This window comes from Ursus arctos, unplaced genomic scaffold, assembly GCF_023065955.2.
Source record: "Ursus arctos isolate Adak ecotype North America unplaced genomic scaffold, UrsArc2.0 scaffold_7, whole genome shotgun sequence".
NCBI classification, from domain to species: Eukaryota; Metazoa; Chordata; class Mammalia; order Carnivora; family Ursidae; genus Ursus; species Ursus arctos.
Genome location: NW_026623089.1, coordinates 60,608,100 through 60,626,954, shown reverse-complemented (window position 1 = coordinate 60,626,954; position 18,855 = coordinate 60,608,100).

The following is an 18,855-nucleotide window of genomic DNA, read 5'->3' as shown; positions in this document are numbered from 1 at the left end:
TAGTTCTCGTTCTCTCCCCATTTTTCTAGTTAGGTGGTTTCCTCTGTTAGTTATAATCTCCACCAAAAGTTGAGCAAGCGAAGAAGAATTAATTAGGTACATTTTAGTTTATTCCCTTTATCAACAAATATTTTCTATGTCTCCTACTGTGGACTCAGTGTTCTTCTGAGCTCTATCGGGGGTATAAAGAAACACAAGGAACATTCCCTGCCTTCATGGCGTTTTCTCAGACTTCTGAAAGAGACAGAACTCACTGGTCTGCAAAGATAGAAACCAACTGTTTACAAACGTAGTGGTTCTTACTGATATGCGCGCAGAGATGGAAAGCAGCACGATGCACCAGGTTCTCCAGGTGAAATTTCGAAGGAAGGAAAAGGAGGAAATAACTAAGGTCTAGGAGCACCACATTGTCTTTAAAATAACCATCCTTAACCCTCCAAGCAAATCTCCGAGACGGGCATTACCCCATTTAATCGATGTAAAAACAGGCACAGAGAGGATACAGTCCTATTTCTTAACCTCTCTATAGTCCCATAGCAATTACGTGTGAAGCTTGAATTTGATTCTGAACCAATTTGTCTGCAGAGCTTTCTTGCATAGAGCACTCTGGGACACCGAATGGGGCCCGAACCAAGGCTTGACAGATGGGTAGAGTTTGCCTCATTATGCAGGAGGAGGACAAACATTTTAGGAAGCACTAGCCATTTGGAGGATAGCGAGTTTAGGCCGATGAGACCAAAGTGGCCTGGGGAGGGTGAAAGAAAACATGTCGTTTTAAATTAGCTGTATTCCCTGGCATGTTTCAGAAGAATCGTTGGTATCACTAAATAGCGTTTCAAACAAACAATAAAAATAAATTTGGAGTTGTGCCAACGTTTAAGGGTTATAATAGTCAATAAAAATCTCAAAACGTTTCTCTTCTCCATACGGTACCGTTTTGCATGGGCAGATAAATCCACTGCTACCGCGGCTCCACTCGGAGGGGGCTGCACGGCGTGACCCAAAAGAGAAGAAAAATCAACCGCACACTGACACCAGCAATTTGAAATATTTTGTGATTTATGCGATTCAGGAACAAACAAATGCTTTCTGGGGACTGCGGACCTTTGAAAGTGAGGGCGTAGTTTAGCAAGCGACCGGGAAGATAGATAAATCATGAGCCTACGGACTCCTAATGAGCCAGGCTCAAACTACATAAAACAAAATTTAAGAGACCCGCTAAGAGAGGCTATTCCAGAATCGTGGCAGGAGATTCTAATGTATTTCCCTCAGAACTCGGTAGATCAAGTGGACAAAGGAAAACTAGTAAACGTGTAAAAGATTTACACAACATAACTTAAAAGCTCAATCTACCGGTAGATCCAGAGCCTTGTACATAATAGACTAAGAATGCATTCTTTTAAAGCACCCATTGAAGGTTTATAAAAATTAATCACATACTAGGTCATGAGAATAGTCTCAACAAATTCCAAAGAATATATTCATATGGTCTATGTTATCTAACCACAAAGAAATAATTAAATTAGAAAAAAAACCAATAAAAAGACTGTTATAAACAACAGCAGCTGTCATACCTTTAGGGGGTAAACATACTTCTAAAAAACTTAAGTGTTAACGAGGACAAGTATGGAAATTAAAAACTATTTAGTACTGAGTTAAAACAATAGTATTACATTTTAAAATGAAGCTAAATGCAGTACTCAGTAGAAAATTTGTTGTCAATTTTATGTCAATAAAACGTTCAGGAAACTTTAAAAGTTGTGTTTTTATAAGGAAGTCAGAAAATAATAAAACAATAGACAATAGCTAAAACTATTCTCAAATAAGAACAGAAAATGGAGACCTTTGCTACGTCATGTCCAGATGAGTTATAAAGCTACAGTAATTAAGGTAAGGTAAGGTGGTATTGGTACATGGATAGAAAAACAGATTATCAGAACAAAATAGTGAGCCTAGGAATAAAACCAAGCATATATGGGCCCTGGTTTTATAACAGAAGAGGAGGAAAAATGAGATAAATCAGAGAGAGAGGATGCACTAGTAAATAACCCTTCCTATGAAAAATTGGTTCTCATATAGAAAAAATAAAATTAGATCACCGCCTCACATCCCCCAGTGGATTAAAAAGCCATAATATGAAGAAAAACTTAAAAAGTATTAGAAGAAGATATTAGAGAATATTTTAGGATCTCAGGATAAGGAGTGATTTCTCTAGGCAAAATAGCAAAAGCTTAAATGGAAACAGAAAAAAAATATTAAATTTGTCTACTCAATGCTTTTTAAAGTCACAGTAAAGTAAAAATATAAGTGACAAAGTAGAAGGAACAAAAGTACTGTATTTTAATGCATATGACAGACAAAAGAGTGTCATCTAGGAGGACTTATATTACATTTAATAAGAAAAAGACCACAAAAAAAAACCCTAAAAGAAAATCATCAAGGATACAAATAGTCAATTCTCAGAAGAGTAAATTTGAATAGCCAAGATAAAAAAGAAAATGGCATACACGTAAATGTAAATGAATACAGATAAAACTGGGAAACTCTGAATAAAATCGGTGATGTATCGATGTCAGTATCCTGGATGTGATGTTACATTATAGCTCTGCAAAATGTTACCACGTGGAAAGTGGTAAAATGTACAAGGAATCCCTTCACATTATTTCTTACAACAGCAAATGAATCTACAGTCATTGCAATAAAATTTTTCCATATAAATACAAATATAAAAAGGTACTCTCACTGGTAATCAAAGAAATTCAATTTTTAAACAAGATGCTATTTTACACACATAAAATTGGTAAAAATTAAGAATTGTGACTATAACCAGGGTTGGCAAGGAAGTGACTATTTAGAGAAAAGGGAATTCTAGTATTTTGCTGGTGGGAGTGTAATTTGAAGAACAATTTTGCAATAACTCTTAAAATTGAAAGTGTGCATACTCAACACATTTACTTGTAGGTGTATATCTGGATGTATTATTTTGCATGTGCCCAAGGGGACATATACAAGGATGTTATAGCAACTGGTAATATCAAAAATTGAAAACAACTCGAATATCCATGAATGGAAGAATGGGTAGTAAATTATGTATGTAAAGGAATACTAGACAGCAATTAAAATGATATTAAGTTATATATGTATAAAACATTAAAATTAAATCAAAATTATATATATAATAGAATACTAGAGAGCCATTAAAATGAATGAACTAGATTGTTATGTATCAACATGACAGCTCTTGAGTCATAAAGTTGTTTGAGAAAATCAACCTACAGAGTGAGGCATACACTATGAACCCATTCATTGTAAGTTTTAAACACACAAAGCAATATTCTATATTGTTTATAAAATCATATGTAAGAAGATATTAAAGTAAGTTTCTTTCTGTTTCAGTTTAAAACTGGAACCCCAAGTCAAAAAGCAGAAGTGGCCCCACATTTTAAAATAAAGCCCAGCTTTCTGGTGATTGATCACAACTTTAATCTTTAAAAAAGGATGGAGAGGTCAAGAGAGATAATGGGGATTAGAGAAAGATTTGCTTTGGGATAAGTATCCAGCTTTGGCCTAATGATCCTATCACTATTCCCCCATTCTATCATTTTGAGGAAGGTGAGATGCACAGTTCTTTCGTAAGTCAGATGAGAGGGGCTTTCCTGGGACCCCTCGGAGGTTGATGGTCTCCAAGTGGTTTGTTGAATACTGTGGGCCGGCATGAGGTGGAACCTGAGTCAGGGGTTCAGAGGACGTGCTTGGGGCCCAGTGTTCCAAGGGTCCAACAAGGAGAGAGGCTGTGCTGGGAATGGCCTGGACCAGAGTCAAGAATGCATGAGTATTTCCCATGGACAAAATAAGCCATGAAGAAGAGCCTGCCATCGATTGACTGATTGATCAACTGATTGATTGATTGATTGATTCATTCATTCATTCATTCAACAAATACTTATTAGGTACCTATTATGTGCCAAGCACTGTTTTAAGTATTTAAATCAGTGAACACATAGGTACTGATCCTCATTCTGTGGCGCTTACATTTCAGTTGGGAGAGACAGATAAGAAATAATAAACAAGAAACAATTGAATGACATAGTGTAATACAATGTGATAAGTACTACAGGAAAAATAGAGCAGAGTAAGGGGCATTGGAAGTTCTAGGGAAAGGTGGGTGGATAGGGTGCCGGTGTAAATAAGGGCATCAGAGTAGCCTTTATTGAGAAGATAAGATTTGGGCAGACTTGGAGGAGGTAAGAGAATCTGCCTGCTATGTTTTGAGCAAAAGCTGTTCTAGGTAGAGAGACTAGCCAGTTAGAACGCCCTAGAAGGAAGCATGAACAGCATGTTCCCGGTGCAGCGAGGGGCCAGAGGCTGGAGAGGAGTGAGCAGGGAGTGAGGTGAGCAGGAGGTGAAGTCTGAAGTCAGAAAGGTAATGGGCCAGAAAGGTGGGGGATGGGTAGGCAGATTAAGAAGGACCCTACAGGCCCTTCTGTGTTCTTCGGCTTTGACTCTGAGTGAACACTGACTTCTGCAGGACTTTGAGCAGAGGAGCTGATAGGATCTGCTCGTGTTTCAAGGACCTGCTTGCGTGTAACTAGCTGCTGCATTGAGAAGAGACTGTCCAATGGCCAAGGGTGGATGAAGGGTGACCAGCTGGGAAGACTCATAGCAGTGAACTAGGGGAGAGACGATGGAGTTTAGATGAGGGCAGTAAGAATGAAGGAGGTGAGAAGCAGGTGGAGTCTGGGAAAAACCCATATGCAAATGAGTGTGAACTTAACACGAGAACAACTGGACGGCAGCATTGAGAGACACAAAAGAACACTTGAACAAATAGAAGACGTACCATAGCCTAGGAGAGGAAGACCACATTACACAGATGATAGTTCTCCATTAATTAATTTGGAAATATAACGCAATCCCAAGAAAGACACCGATAGTTTGTAAGGTTATTTAAATTAGACCGATTCTAACGTCCAGTGGAAAGATTGATAAATTTGACAGTACGATAAGAAGAAATGTCCTCATGGAAAATCACATCATAAATGAAGAGAAAAGGTAAATGACAAATTGGGAACAAAATTACCAACGGATATAACTGATTTTGTTAATATACAAAGACCTCCTGCAAGTAAGTAAGCAAGTTGACAACTCAATGGAAAAATGGGACAAGAAAAGGAGTGAACAAAAGAAAATACAGATAGATTTTAAGCATGTGAAATGCTGCTCGGGCTCACTTAGAATTTGTTAAAAAACCGCAGCGTGATATCGTTTGTCACCTATCACGTGGGCAAAGATAAAAAAAAAAAAAAAACATGCCGTGGGCCAGATTCCAGGAAACGGGCACGCTCCTGCATTGCTAAGGGAGGGGTCCACCGCTGCTGTCTCGGAAGAGTAACCTGAAAATGACTGTCCACAGTCAAAATGCCTCTAATGTCCTTCAATCTGGAAACATCACTTTTAGGATTTCCCTGGAGACGTACCTTCTTGGAGTGAAGTAACAGGTGTCCAAGAGTATTCACTGTGGTATTGTGTTGAATATCGAGAAATTTAAAGCTGCTTAAATATGTATGGAAAAGGGGTTAAGCACTGTTTCCATCACAGCGCGCGAAGGACCGTGGGAGAGCTGTCCAAAACAGCGAGGCAGTCACATACACCGACACGCAAAGCTCTCTAAGATACAGTCGTGGAAAAAGCAGAACAGATCGGTGTATAAAACACACGCAAGTTTGCTAAAGATAGACATGTGTGCTGTACATTCCTGGAATAAGGTAATGGGTGGTCACCTCTTAGAACAGGAACTGGGCAGCCAGAGGGAGAGACTTTTTTCACCATGTGCACCTGTTGAATTTTATACCACGGGCTCGATTTGCTGATTTAAAACCGTAAGTGACTTAAAGTCAAACTCGTTGTGTGAAGAACACAGGCCAACGGATTAGAAAAGATCAAGAAAATTGTGGCTTTCGAGGTGTCATCACGATTCTCTGAGGTGAGTCCGGAAATGAAACTAGTCAGCATTTAAGTGGAACTGGGTTGGGTTTTTCTGTTTTTTTGGTTGGTTTTTCTTTTTTTTAATTCTGCAAATTCACTTGAAATCCACCAGATGGCACAAGGAAATACAGTGTGAACAAAACTGGAGGGGTTGGTGCAGGTAACAAATTGGGGTCGGTGAGAAACCAAACTAAAGAGAACAAAGTCATTCCAGACTGAGTCCTCATGCTTTCAAATTTCAGTCTCGCCAGGGGCCTCAGGGGCCATGCTGTTGTCGCATGCCAGACAGGTGACGCTGGGGAATCTTCAGGTGGCGCTGTCGGTCACAGCCGTGGAATTATCTGTATGTCACAGCCTCTGCATGAATGGCTTATTGAACGTTCCCCTCTTCCATGTAGAATTCTCTTTCTTTTTTTCCCTCCTTAATCCATACTTAATGCCTTATGAAAAGAGGTATTTGTTTCTTGGTAAGCCACGTTTCTTTAATTAAAGGAGGAGGGTTGGGAGGGGTCTACTGGAAAAGGAGAAAACTCTGGTTTCACAATATGCACTATTTATGAGGGTGCTTTGCTGTTGAAACCTATTAGAGGCCAGCCCGGCCCCATTTGCCTCTTGCCCTCCCAGGAGACAATTACTGTCCTGCATAACAATTTGAAGCAAATATCGGATGTGGTCTAAAGAACAGTTGCGGCCCTCTCTCCGGCAACCGTTTCTGCTTAGATTTCTTAATTGTTTCCACCACTTCCTTTCCTTGGCTTGTGGCCTTTTGGGTTCTGTAGGATCCTGAATTTTAATAAAAGCCTCCCGTCCCCTGTCCCCTCTGGAATTCACATATGCAAGCAGACACCCCCTGGACCCTGGAGGCACCGCACCTTAGAGCGGTGCTTTGGGCCAAATGCTCCGGCACTTGGGAGCCTTTTCAATGCCACACCTTCGCCTTCTGGGCTGGTGGGAAGCAGGGGCAACCGGTCCAAGCCGCCCCTTGCCTCCCCTGTCAGCACAGCTCTCCCTCCTTCCAGGCCCAGGGTTCTGGTTTGTTCTTAGCCCCCAAGGAGACGATTGTCAGGCGCTCTCTTCTCTCATCTTCCTTCGGGTCTGTTTGTGGTGTGGCCTTCTGGGAGACTCTGGGAGATGGTAAAACAGCGCCTCAAAGAAGGGAACTGGGCAGGACGACTGCTTAGTGGTGCAGTTTTTAGCACTGAAGTACCCAGGTGGGGAAGTGTATGGGGGACACCTTAGGGTTACCACACTGGACAACTCACTTTTTTTTTCTTCACCACGATGAGACCAGCCTTGCGACGGCTGCCGCCTCCGACTTGCGGGCAATGTGCTGGAACTGAAGATTTGGGGGGAGCCTGGACCTGGTGTCAGTGTGCAGGACCCGGAATCAGCCGAGTCTCCTCCCAGCACTGTGGCCTCGGTTTGGGAACGTCCTTACTTCCCTGGGCCTCGCTATCCTCATCTCTACAATGGGGCTGACCGCATCAGCCAAGCCCACTGCAAAGAACTACGGTGGAGAGGAATACAATCAAATAATTTATTCTAAGAGACTCTCCAGGTTGTAAATGTTCTGCATCCAGGGGATGTCAAAACAGTAACTCAAGCCACCGTGCAACTGGCTTACCTGTTGGGAGGTGCGTTGGTCAAAATCTTGGGGCCCTAGTGGGATCTATGAGCCTGATGCGGTGGCTTCAGCCGGATGGGAGGCGAGCAGAGTCCGAAGAGTCCGCCACCATCCAGACCGAGTGCAGGGCGATGGGCGGTCACCACTGCTCGCTGCTCACTCAGACTGAGCTGAATGCAAGGAAACTCCTTCTGCCAGAGATAAAGAGCTGCCTTTTAGGGAGTTGAGAGCTTTTAGTTAAAATACCAGGCAAAATGATGCTGGAGGTGTCACAGCAGGGTTCCTGGCCCGAGAATGACAAAGCAGAGTGCTAAATGTGCATTCCCCTAGTGCTATCTTCAACAGTTCCCAGCATCTGCCAGGGACGGGCCCCATTTCTCTGTTTTTCAAAGGGACTTAGAAAGGTCGTCGTTAGCAAGCCTGGCACTGCACACACACTACTTCTTCTGCAGAAGAACCGTGTAGGCAAGCGTCCGGTACTCTTCCCCAGGCTGCAGCAGGATTTTATTCCCGCTTATTTTTCAGAGATCACCTTCCCAGCGACAGCTGTAGGTTACCTGCCGTGTTTCAGGAGCGCTCTGTTGCTGACAAAGCACTTTTGTCGACAAAATCTGCCAGCCCGCTCGGAGCGCTTTGCAATATAGATGACATCTCTCTTTTACAGATGAGGAAACAGGCTCAAAGGGATTTGCTGATATGTCCAAAGTTGTAGCTTGTAAATTCAGAGCTGGAACTAGGACTCAGCCCTCTGTTCCATCCCTCCTTCAGCGACACCGTGTAAGAAGTCCTGACGGTCCCGGAAACAGGGAGGAGCTTCGTCATGCTGAATGGGAGAAATGACACGTGGCATTTCTGTCATGCAGCATTTCGTCATGATTCATTTGCTGCTCTGCACTAGTTTTTCTAAAATGTGTTGGAATGTGTAGCCCTAAGACTCTGGAAGGGCGGGGGGGGGGGGGAGTGGGAAGGAAGAGCCTTCCCTGTCCAAATACGTCTGGAAAATGCCACATGCTATCCCCCCTGGCTTTCCCACAATGCGCACATTATCATCTTAAAGGCCTTGAGATGTCTGTTTTACCTTATTTGACCGCATATTTCCCACGCTTATTTGGGCACAGAGTTCTTTATATAACATCTATTAAAATCCTGCAGAATTAGTGTGCTGTGCATGAAATACACTTTTGGAGAAGTGTATAAAAATGATGTGAGGGAAGTTGAGAAAGTCAGAGAAAGTAATCAGAGGAGATACAAACTAGGCAGGAAGAAGTCTGGGAGGACGAAGGGGCAGCCTGGGTGAAGGATATTTGACTGGGAGTCCGTGGGCTTGGTGCCCCGCTCCTGTGTTCCCTGCCTTTGATAGGGCCGACAGGTTCTTACCCCCTCTCAGCCTCAGTCTCTCCATCCCCGAATTGAAGGGGCTTGCTAGGGAGATCTCGAAAGTTGTTTCTCACCATAATAGTCGGTCATTTTTTCCCACGAGTTCCGGAAACTTTACTCTGTGAATGATTTTATGTCAAACGTTTTACTTGATCTAACTTGAAACTTACAAAAAGTTGTGAAAATGATACACAAGCAATTTGCATATACTCTTTTCCCAGATTTGTTCATTGTTTACATTTTCTCCATTTGCTTTATTGTTCTCTCTCTCATTTTTTTTTTCTGAACCCTTTGAGGGTAAGTTGGAGACATCATGCCACTTTACCCTGAAATACTCCAGGGTTAATTTTCTAAGAATTAAGACATTCTCTTATATATGCGTAGCACATTTATCAAAATTAGGTACTTACATTGATACAACACTATTAGGTAAGTCACAACCAATAATCAGATTTCATCAATTTTCCCAATAAGATATTTATAGCTAGTATTTCCCCCCGATCTCTGCTACCTTCTTACAGTGGGCAAGGTTACGTGGGAATCGTTTATCCACCTAAAATGAACTCACTGGTGAACATCCTATTTCCCATTTCCTCTTGTTTTAGTACTGGTTACAGGGGTGGAAGAGACAGAGTGCAACTGTTTGAAAAGTGTTCGGAGATAAACCTTGGCCTTATATTGACCTGCACAAGAACAAATACCCCAGTGTTCATCTGTCTTTACTGAAAACCATAGAGATTTACAATGATGAAACTGTTTGGTTCATGATAAAAATTAGCACTTTCTGAAAAAAATTTTAGTCATTCATTCCTTTATTCATTTTCACTGTGGGTATATATCTCCTTAGATTGCAAATATTTTTTAATTATATCTGGCAATTTCAAGGCATGGTAAGAAACCCAGTTGGCTAGAGGTTTATACAAGAAAAGAGTGGGAGATGTGCTTAGAGAGGTAGGTTTGGTACAAGCCTTGAACACTTAAATTCTTCACCTAGGATTTTATTCTTTCTTCTTTTCCCTAGAGACAAAGATTACATCATCATCTTCCAGCACTACAGGGCAGCTGAAAGAGCACGGACTTTGAAATCCTAGGGACCAAATCTCACTTCAGTCATTTATTAGCTGAGTATCTCCTCTGACTTCTCTGAACCTCATTTATAAAATGCAGATGTTAATAATGCAGACGCAGAGGTGGGATTCGATGAGCTCCCATATGCTGGGTTGGTCTTCCGTTTCCCCACCTCTGCATCGCTCATATCCTCAAATACTCTCCTATACTGAATGCTGAGAGTCTCCTACCAAGTCGCAAGGGTTTGCTGTGGACCTGACACATACCTTGGGGTGCAGGGGGAGGAGTTCTGGAATAAGAATGTCATGATGCTGTAAAATATCTCAATTTTAGTGGCAGTTTTGACATTTCAGCCTGGAGTTTTATTATTTCCCTCTGGTGCACATTTGGTTGCCATCCTCTTTACCCTTTTCCCCGGATTCCTCAGTCTGATTGGAAACCTTAAACATGATACTACAGTCTCACAATAAAGGGTCCCACTGCAGATGTGGGGGAGTGGAGCCAAGGCTCTCCCTTCCTCCTTAAGGAGACAGGCTGAGTCAGGTGCTAGGAGGAAGTGCGTTGGAAAATGGGTGTGCGTAGAGTTTGGAAACCTCCCTTTTCTTGCTCCATCTTCTGCAGAAATTTTTCCTCTCCTCAGAGACCCATGTGGGAAGAATTTTGGCCAGGTCAGGTGTCTGTGGGCACCTGGAGCCAGAGCAGAGACTGGAGGGCAAAGGGAAGCACCATTTTACGAGTAGTCAAGTATATTGTGTCTTTGGCTCTGGAAAATTAACTCCAAAAGGCACATGTAGCTATCATTCTCGTCCTTCTTTCAAGAAGCAAAATAGTGGACATATAGGCAGCAATAGCCAACAAATGCCTAATACACCATCATGTTAGTTGCTGTAGAGAAAAGCCAGCAACACTTGAACCCTTCCTTTGGCTTCAGGTGGGTGGTAAAATAATAGAGAGAGGGGGGATCGGAACAAGATGAAACAAAAAATGATAAATGGAAACCATTTTCTTTTAAGGGGCTCTCAAAAGAAGCTGTGTTTCCCCAGCGCCTCCCCCCGCCCACCTCCAAGCCGGTATAGACTTGCTCCGCACAATGACTGGCATTTCCGTTTTCAGGTAGAAATACTCCAAGTAAAAAACTTGCTCGTGCAGTTGTGTATTATGGACTCCTGTGATATGTCTGATGAATTGAGTTAATTCATTCTTTAACTTAACTGGCAAGATTTAATGGTTCACATTGAAAGCATGAATAACCATTTTGTTCCTTGAATGACTCCAGTTTAATGCCTCCTGATGTCAGTGTATTTTGCCCAGGGTAAAACTTGCTATATGAATTATTCACTGCTTGATGGAATGAATGGACCATGTTTGCCCACAGAATGTTAGCTGTGGTTATCTGACACGATGGGGCCCAGCAGATGCCTACAAAGGACAATGGATGATTTAGAATGTGGTTCCAGGGCCTAGCCATTGCAGTTAAGATCTTTGTAGGAAGCATAGCACCTTTTTGTCTTGCACCACACATCAGGATGGCCTCAGTGAGCCAAGAAACTCTCGACCTTAAAAAAAAAAAAAAAAAAGATCTAAGAATGGTTCTGCAATGGGCATTTTTGTCTTTGGTTAAATCTTGGCTAGTGAAGGGTAGAAGGTAGTGGGGGAAGGAAAAAACATTTAAGAAGAATTTAAAATAAATAAGGAAATTGGTAATTTTCATTATGGTGATTTCACCCAATGTGAAAATCAAATATTTTTGGTGAAGGAGAAATAATATGTGACTAATAAGAAAGAATCCGGACTTTGATTCTGAAACCAGATACCCCTGGCTTAAGAGCCCTTGGGGTGAGTTATCTTCCTGGCTATAGTGCCCAACCTTGCCACTGAAATGCTTCTGGCTTAATAAGAACGATTTATAATCTGGAGAGACAGTTAATGCAACTTAGTGGGAGCTGATAAATGAACCCCTGAGTTTACTTATACAATAAGTGGGACATTAATCTTGACTTTGAATTTCCCCATTGGGTTCGCTTTATAACCATTTGTGATATTATGAGCGACAGGAAGGAATGATTGGCAAGTTTTAATAGTCGGCAAAACTTTTCTAAATGCCTTTAAACTTTACAAACAAAACAAATAAGCCCTGAGATTGAAATACAGATTCAACTGACTTCTATCTTTTCCGTGTTCATGGCTTACTGTAACCGGTGGGCGACTTTTTAAGTTAGCACAGCATTCAAAATCCACCTGGAGACAAAGCCGAAATCCCAGCTGGGTTTTGGGGCTCTCTGCAGCTCAGTTGGGTGACTCCAGCAGGCCTGCTGGCATCTGTGAACTCATTGTAAATCTGCTGGAGAGAGAGTGTCCCCCCCCCCCCCCCCCGCCGGTTCAAACAGCTCTGGCCGAGGGGGAGAGTACATGTCTGCAAGGTTCCATCCCTGTTGTGCATGGAAAGTTAATTCTTAGAGAAGGGAAATCAAGGGCTAGAAAGTCACCCATGGGAAGCTGAGTAATGACCCCCAAGAGACGTCCACGTCCGGATTCTCAGAAACTGTGAATATTACCTTGTATAGTGAGAGGGACTTGCAGATGTGATTAGGTTAGGGATCTTGAGATGGTGAGATTATCTTGCATTATCTGGATGGGCCCTAAATGTAATCACAAGGGTCCTTGTATGATGGAGCCAAGAAAGTCAAAGGAGGAAGTAGGAGAAGTGATAACAGAAGCAAGAGGCTGGAGTGATGGGAGGAAGGAGCCACGAGCCAAGGAATGCAGGCATCCTCCAAAAGCTGGAAAAGGCAAGGAAACAGATTCTCCCCTAGAGACTCTAGAAGGAACTATCCCTGCCCACACTCTGACTTGAGCTCAGTGATCTGATTTTGGATGTGTGACCTCCAGAACTGTAACAGAATACATTTGTGCTCTTGTAAGCCGCTGAGTTGGTGGTAATTTTTAACAGCAGTGATAGGAAAGGAATCCAATACCCAAAGGGTTCCTGCTTCATTCGTTTTGTCGTTGGCATCCCACTCCTCACCCCCACTTCAGTTTTGAAGACTAATTTCATAGTGTCATCCTATAGTCTTGTTAGTTCGCTGCAAAAGAACTATTGAAATATAGATCCTCATGTCACGTCCTCCAAATCAGAAGACTCTTTGTGTTTGTGGAAATACTGTGCTCAACAGAAAGGTCTATGTTTCCAAAAGCAAGTGAAGCCTTCCACTTTACATGGGGTGAGGCTCAAGTAACTGTCGATGGAGGGTAAATAAACGAGGGAAGGAAAACAGAAAAAAGCCATTGAAAATCAACATGTAACTCAACTGTTGCTGTTTTAATGTTAAGTGAATTTTAGTGCTACATCTCATTGGAAGAAATAATAACTGGGGAAATCCACCCCTGGATTTTAAATTAGCCTTTGTTTTCATTTGAGTCTAATAAAAATGCTAAAGGAAACCCTGATTTTGTCCTCTGAAACAACTCTTTGAGCATTTTTTGGGTATGTCTGCAGAAGATATGTTTTCTTTTTAGGTATTTTCCCCTGCATCAGTATCAACGAGAGCGTATGTCCCTACAACAACCCACTTCGTAGGGAGAAGCGTATCAGGTCATTACAATGATCCTGCTGGTCCCGTCAGAACAGCCTGAGACCTAGTGTTGGGTTTTTGATTCTTAGCTATTTTCCCCATTTTTTTTTTTTAAGAGAAGGAGAGCGAGGCCAGGGGGAGGGTCAGGGCGACGTGGGATGGGGAGATAATCTGAAGCAGGCTCTATGCCCAGTGCGGAGCTTGACCTGGAGCTCGATCTCACAACCCTGAGATCACGACCTGAGCTAAAATCAGCCTAACTGACTGAGCCACCCAGGTGCCCCTACTTTCCCTATTTCTTCATGTGGGGAGGAAGAGTGAGCAGTCAATTATTAAGGACGGGAGACTTAGACAGTTATTAAAAACTCTAAAGTCTCCTGAGCTTTCATTGACAAATTCCAAGCCTTTTCTGATCTTCATTCTCCCTCAGTCATGACCATCTTGAAGCTCTCTCTCCTTCTATCCCTATAACTTTGCTCTTTCCTGACTTCCCTTCGACCTGTCCAGTCGTCATGCCTCAGCTCCTCTTCCATAGCTTTCTCTTTCATTGTAGGTATCTCTCCTGTGTCAGTACTCACTCCTTCTCTCATCCTTCTCCGTGCTCGCTTTCATTTTGATGACAAGGTAAGACTCTTTTATCCTGATCTCCAACCCACCGTCTAAAACCACCCATCGGGGTGCCCAGGGTGGCTCAGCTGGTTAAGCGTCTGACTTTGTCTCAGGTCATGATCCCAGGGTCCTGGGATCGAGCTCCACATTGGACTCCCTGCTCAGTGGGGACTCTGCTTCTCCCTCTGCTTGCCACTCTGCCTGCTTGCGCTCTCTCTCTGTGTCAAATAAATACATAAAATTGTTAAAATAAATAAATAAATAAATAATACTTGGGTAGTTCATCACCTGCCATATACCAGCAACCTTCAATATGTACAGGGTCTCTTCTGTCCTGGGCTCCTTGCATATGCTATTCCTTCTCTCTGACAGTCCTTCTTTGTGGATCACAATTTAAATATCACTTCTTTATGGAAGCATTCTCTGACTACTCAGATTACATTGGCTCCCTGTTGTAGACTCTCTTAGCACCTGGCAGAAAAAAAGAATTATTTAAAATATCTCTTGAGAAAAAAAAAGAAATAGAAATTAGTGCCCTTTTAAGAAGGAAGTCAGTTTCAATTAAAAGGAAATCATGAAGCACATCAATTGGGACTAAAAATATTTTGTTTTTCAGAAACCATGTTGTAAAATACTTACAGGGAAGCTGAATTTACAACTTAGAAAACTGAACCAAGAGCTTTGGTTAGGTGACTCAGTGACTAAGTAAAGGTCCTAAGAATCATCAAATGTGATATGCCCTGCTTGCTAGCATGCAAAGTTGTTATGCTGCTTTAAGACAGAGCTTGTCATTACCCATCTGCCATTTAAACCTGAATGTTTAGATGATTGTGGAAAAGCATAAACCATGACTGGTGTAGAAGACTATTCATGAATTGTATCGATTGTTAACTGTTTTAGATATAACTGAACTTAAAATGAACTCTCTTAGGTTTTTAAAAAATATATAGCTCACCTCTATTCTGCCATAAGGTGATTAAAAAAAAAAAACTCTCTTGGGGCGCCTGGGTGGCTCAGTCCATTAAGCATCTGCCTCTGGCTCAAGTCATGATCCCAGGATCCTGGGATCGAGCCCCACATCGGGCTCCCTTCTCAGTGGGGAGTCTGCTTCTCCCTCTCCCTCTGCCCCCTCCCAACCCTGCTCGTGATGTCTCTCTCTCTCTCTCTTAAATAAATACATCAAATCTTTAAAAAAATTAAAAATTATTTAAAAAATCTCTTATGATATAATTTATATACCATACAATTCACCCATTTAAAGTGTACAATTCAATGGATTTGAGTATATTCAGAGTTGTGCAACAGTCACTGCAGTCAAGAAATCCTATATTTCTCAGCTGTCACTACCCAATCTTTCCTGCCACCCCCCACCCCCAGCCCCAGGCCACCACTGATCAGCTTTCTGTCTTGATGGATGTGCCTATTCTGGACATTTCACATAAATGGAATCGTACAATGTGGGATACTTTGTGACCGGCTTGTCTCACTTAGCAATATGTTTTCAGAGTTCCTCCACGTGATGGCATGAATCAGTACTTCGCTCCTTTCGATGACTGAATGATATTCTATTGTATGGATATACCACATTTTATTTGCCCATTTGACAGTCGATGGACCTCTCTGTTGCCTACACTTTTTGGCTTTTGCAAATAACACTGCTGTGAATATGGGATGATTTCTGAGCTCTGAGAGCTGCTTGCTCCTTTCTCTCCTCCCTGTAGTCATTTAAAAATAAAAGATGGCTTAAATATTTCTAAGTCTGAAACTACAGCACAAAATATTGTTTAATCTTTGACGGCCTTACAGAATTTATTACACTTATGTAGTAAACAATATGTAACGATGCAGTGTTGGTCTTTCCCCTCGTCTGTGAGCTCCGTGAGGCCAAGGATCACGTGCCTGTACCCCTGGCACCTGGCCCAGTGATTAACATGTATTAAATGTTTCTCACCTGACTAATTTTGCTTTGCCCCTAACCACAGATTGGCCTCTCATCTCCAGTTCCCCATTTCTATAAATGGCGTTACTGTCATCTCAGTAACTTGAAATCCGTAGCAGAGTTGTATTTGACTCTTCCCTGTTGCACTTCTTCCTCTACATCTGATCAGTCAGCAATTTTCTTGAAATCGTTTTTCAGAGATTTGGAGAATGAGTTCTGATGGGAAAGGTATCTAAAAGAAAGCCTGTGGGGGAAGACAGAAAGGTTCAAGGAGGAGTTTCCTGAGGTTGATTCTCAACACTTGCGTGCGTTCCTTTTTTACCACACTACCCAATCTAGACCCTCACACTTGGCCTCCCTGCTTTCCTTCTCTCTACATCTAAGCTATTTTGTAGAGCTTTCAAAGCAATCTTCACAAAAAAACAATTATACCACTTCACTTCCCTCTTCATGAATCACAGTGGTTTCCCACTGGCCACAGACTAGAAGCCCTCAACCCAGAGCTGGAAGATTTCCACAGCACGATTTCTTATATTGTGTGGCAAGTAGCCACTTCAGTTTTTTCTAGCACTCTCTGCTCCTAGTTATCAGAGGATAGATTCTGCCTACCTAGCTCATTGGTCTGTTGGACCTGGATTGTTGGATCAATCGCTTACAATTGCCTAGGAAGGCAAATACTAGTAATTTGGAGCACTTTTCTTTCCAGGTCTCATTGACCAATACAAAACTATCAGATAATATTGAATCTTTGATTCAATTCAAATTATCTGAATCAAAGTTGAATCAAAGATTCAATAATGTATGTGTTATATTCCAACCCAAAACAGTCACCTTGATTTTTCCATCTTCTTTCCCAAAAGTGAGTTACTCATAACAACGTTCTATGGGAAGTTCCCTATATACAGGAGCCCCCTACTCTCCTGTCACAGAGAGGATCAATAGTAAATCTCCCACAGACCGTGTCTTATACAAGCTTGTATCTTCCACAGCACTTGCTATGGTGCCTTGTATATTGTAAAAGCAAAGACAGGAGAAAGTCCTATTTTTTCTTAGCAAAGAATTTCTCTCCCCACTCCCCTAAGCCAGAAATGTTTGGTTTTGATAAGTGGATAATGAGATAAGCCATTCGTGTTTGGAGATGACATCCTTCCCCCAAGGGGCCTGTTGGGATGACCACAGAGAGTTGCTTAACTGACTTCCAGAGAACTTTGGTTACTTGTACCAGCTGATGCTTCATTTTGTAGCTCACACCTCTTTGAATTGCTTGGGACGGTAGCAGAGATTTGGAGAATGGGCTCTAAGGGGACAGAGAGGTCTAGTGACTGGTATTGAAAAAGGGCTGTGGGAGAAAATACAAAGGATCAAAGAGGAGTTTATTGAGGCTGATTTCTATGTGGTCTGCAGTTCTAACCCTCTTCCCTGTCGCTCACAAACCTTCAGTAAAATCTGCATTGCTTGCCAATGCTTAATGGAGTGGATTTGCTATTTGGGACTAAGTCTATGCTGAGTTAGACCTCCAAGTTTGAACAAGACAACAGTGTCTGCCCGTGGGAGGACAGCCATACAGGGTTTACATATATATTAAGTAAATATGTGTGAAGTTAATGTGTTTGTCTTGTCTTCCTAAAAAGATATAATACTCCCATTTTCCTCTAGGTGATTCATAGAAAAAGTATTCAGTGAGGAATGTGCTGTAATCTAGTTTGTCTTTAAAGGAGGAAGGAAAGAAAGTTTCATAAGCACTTGCTGGGTATCTTTTTGTAACAGATGTTCACCTGTAATCTCATTTGATCCTTGCAACCCTGTGAAGTAAATACCTTTAATATTATTCTAATGATAATTAGCTTCATTTCTAGGTGAGAAAACTAAGGCTCAGGGGACTTAGGTAACTTGTCCAGATACATATCGCTAAGAAGTGACAGATTCTAACCCAGGTCTGTTTGACACCAAAGCCTTCTTTGAATTATTCCATGAACTTCAATAAGGGAAAGAGAGAGAGAGAGGGAAGGGGGGGGGAGATTGTATTGTATAAAGACAAGCTCCTTGATGTTCTTATTTCATTCATTTTCCCATTGTATATTAATTATGTAGCAATGATTGGCGAGTCCTGGACTTCCTGGATTTAATTTTTTTGTAGCATATTTTGAATTATAGTTGTGAAATATATCTTTTAATTTGAAGAACCACCCCCAAAACCCTCTATAATTTGTATGCCGTGGGTAGGTTAATAACCCAGCTTTTCTTTGCTGCCACAAAGATAGAACCTTTTACCCATTTCTGATTATTTCATTTGTATAAGTAGAGAGTTGGGGATGAAACTGTTGTCCGGTTTCTTAAACAGTGAGCTATCTTTGGATTTACTGCCTACCTCAAAAGTTAGAGCTTGCAAAAATTATGCATACTGAATATGTTATAGCACTGGGTAGCAAATTATTGAGCTATCTTTAACAATGCCCTATCTTGAAATAGTAACATGAAAAACTGAGTTTTTATTTCAACTCCGATGATGACAATGGCTTACTTTTTGTAAGATGAATTATTGGTTAAGAAGTTACAAGCACGTGAAATTGGGTACTTCTGGTTACAGGAGAAAGTCACTGTCTATTGGTGACCATTCAAGAATGCAACCACAGGGCAAGGTTGTCATAAGACCAAGTTGCCATTACGATTCCTTAATGATA